Source organism: Anopheles aquasalis, chromosome 3 (assembly GCF_943734665.1).
Source record: "Anopheles aquasalis chromosome 3, idAnoAquaMG_Q_19, whole genome shotgun sequence".
In the NCBI taxonomy this organism is placed as follows: Eukaryota; Metazoa; Arthropoda; class Insecta; order Diptera; family Culicidae; genus Anopheles; species Anopheles aquasalis.
In genome coordinates this window covers 52,313,549-52,316,048 of record NC_064878.1, presented here as the reverse complement: position 1 = coordinate 52,316,048, position 2,500 = coordinate 52,313,549, and positions in this window count along the sequence as shown.

Sequence of the window (2,500 nt, the reverse complement as noted above, 5' to 3'; positions counted from 1 at the left end):
GCAACGGCACATCAACATTTCCGCTTTCCACATTTTAGTTTTGCTCTCGGCCCTATTCAGGAACAATTTTGTGACATGTGGCCCATGTTTCGTTATTTGTTTCTTTTCCACTTTTCTTTTCTACTTTTGGTTTTGCAAATTCCGTCTACAAAATGGTATCGGATTGATATGAATCAAATCAGCACGATCAGTGTGTCCTTTCTCCTGATTTCTCTCTCTCTCTCTCTCTCTCACCCTCCCTCTGCCTTTTACTGGTATTGAAGCAAATTCAACGAACTATTAACTTTATTAACGCATTTCACTTCAATCATTCTATGATGAACTTTCGTACAGGTTTGCTTCCGTCGATCAAACAGTGATGTTATGTTATCAAAATGCTCAAAAGAGATGTAAGAAGGGTTAGAAAGTGGAGAGGGAAGATTTAGTTTTTAAGCTTTATTAGGGCACCCCTCTACGAGCAAGTGTTATCGGTTTAAAGGTGTTTTACGATTATCATCTTATTTATGCTTTTTTTAAATTACCATTTCATGACTTTCAATGTTAAGCAATTTTCTTTTTATCAACGATAATTCATCCACGATTCCCAATGGGAGGGGTGGCATGAAAACTGGAGAACCAATCGAACGTTTATGATGGAGTGGGGAAATGGGCAAAGATTTTGTGGTAAACACTTTAAGTCACCGCTTGATAGTTTAATGCCGTTTCCTTTAATTTAATGTAACTTGTCTTTAGGCTTCTAGAAGATTGTTCGCTTTAGTTTCAAGGAGGTTACAAGATACAACGAGTACAGGGCAGGGCAAAACATCATGGTGTAACAATAGCGATTGTGTGGAAGAAGGTTTCGAGCGAAAAATCGTCCCTTCAATTATCAATCCTTCATTCATGGGCAACACAATACAACCGCTAGCTGGTTGGCGCCATAGCAACGCAGCATTGACAACAGTAGTTCTCTGCCAAAGATGAGATGAGAGCCGATTGCTACTAGCCACCTAAACCGTTTACTATCCCCCCATCCAAATATGTGTATCCCCCATAGCGTTACGTTATCCACATGTTTGAAAATGTTTAAGCTTAAAAATGTAAATATGATAAGTGTTTATTTAATTTTGAATGCTTGGTTTGTGGATTTTGTATTACTCTTTTCTGGAGTTTTCCTCTTTTTCTTTGAGTCGCCCATTGTTCTGCACCGCTCTGTTTATGTATTTTATATTTGTTCTTCTGTGTAGCTCACACATTACGCTTATCAGTTACATGGCTGCCTTTCATCATCGACAGCGAGTCTTTTTCAAGTTATGCAAATTTATGTGTTGTAAAATTTATGTTTTTTTTTCATTTAAGATTAACTAGTAATCGCCTTCATCGGTGTTTTTAGTTTTGTAAGTTTGACATTTTTCTTCAACTTTCCCTTCCACTACAACATCGCTTTCCTTGACGGTGCGCAGTATCTTATCCGTATCCGGAGAAAAGCATGCAGCGGCGTTTAGCTTTTTTGTTTTGCTTTACTGTGTTGAGAGATAGCTTCCCCATTTTCCTCTTCCTCACACATTTCGGACACTAATTCTGTCGTCCTATATTGCAGTATTATGTTTGTTTTTGTTCTGTTTGTTTCGTTTGTTTAACGTTTACATTACGCGTCTCATTTCTTTTTTTTTGTTTTTGTATACAAAATAGCCAGAGAAACTGTAAAAATGTTAACTAATGGTTTTATTTCCTCTCTCTCTTATCCATTACCATTCGCACCGTTTCGCGACGTAACACCCCAATGGCCAGTTTGGTGTGTATGTTTAGTTGTGTGTTGGCATGATAAAGTTTGTTTTTTGTTTTTTACTCGTGGTAGAATATATCGCTTTCTTCACCTTTACCATTATATCATCAGTATCATCATTATCTGCTCTCGCGCCCACCCCTACTACTATTCTTGTTAAGATCCTCTAGCAGCACTTGCCTATTGCTACTTGCGTTTGTGTCGCCATCCCAAGTGGGGTTTTAGGGGCGATTATCAAAGAGTTTAGCTTATCTATCCAAATTTACTAGATGAGAGAGAGAGAGAGAGAGGTAGTGTGCGAGAGCTGGGACTGCGTAGAGAACGCAGTTTACTCAGCGTCCAGATCCGAGTCTGAGAGCTATAAGCTAAACACATATACTCACTATTCTATGCTCGGGGCTCCATCTCTCTCTCTTTCTCTCTGCTCTTTTAGTTTGTTAGTTTTCGCTATGTTAATGACGGTCAAGCGGCCAATCTGACCATTTCGAAAATTTAACTAGATTTTATAGGATTTGATTGATTAGTAGCTTGGTTCAACTTGGGATTTGCTCTGGTGTGAGAGGTGTGCGTTACTATATTATATGTACGACGGGATATACCGGTTGGTAGAGTTCGGTTAGGTTGCGTTTATGTTGTGCCTGGTTGCGCCGATCGCGAACACTCCCACGCGTCTGACTTCCTCGACTGAATGACTTAAACAGTATGCAGCCCATTCCATTCCATTAAAACTGGAGG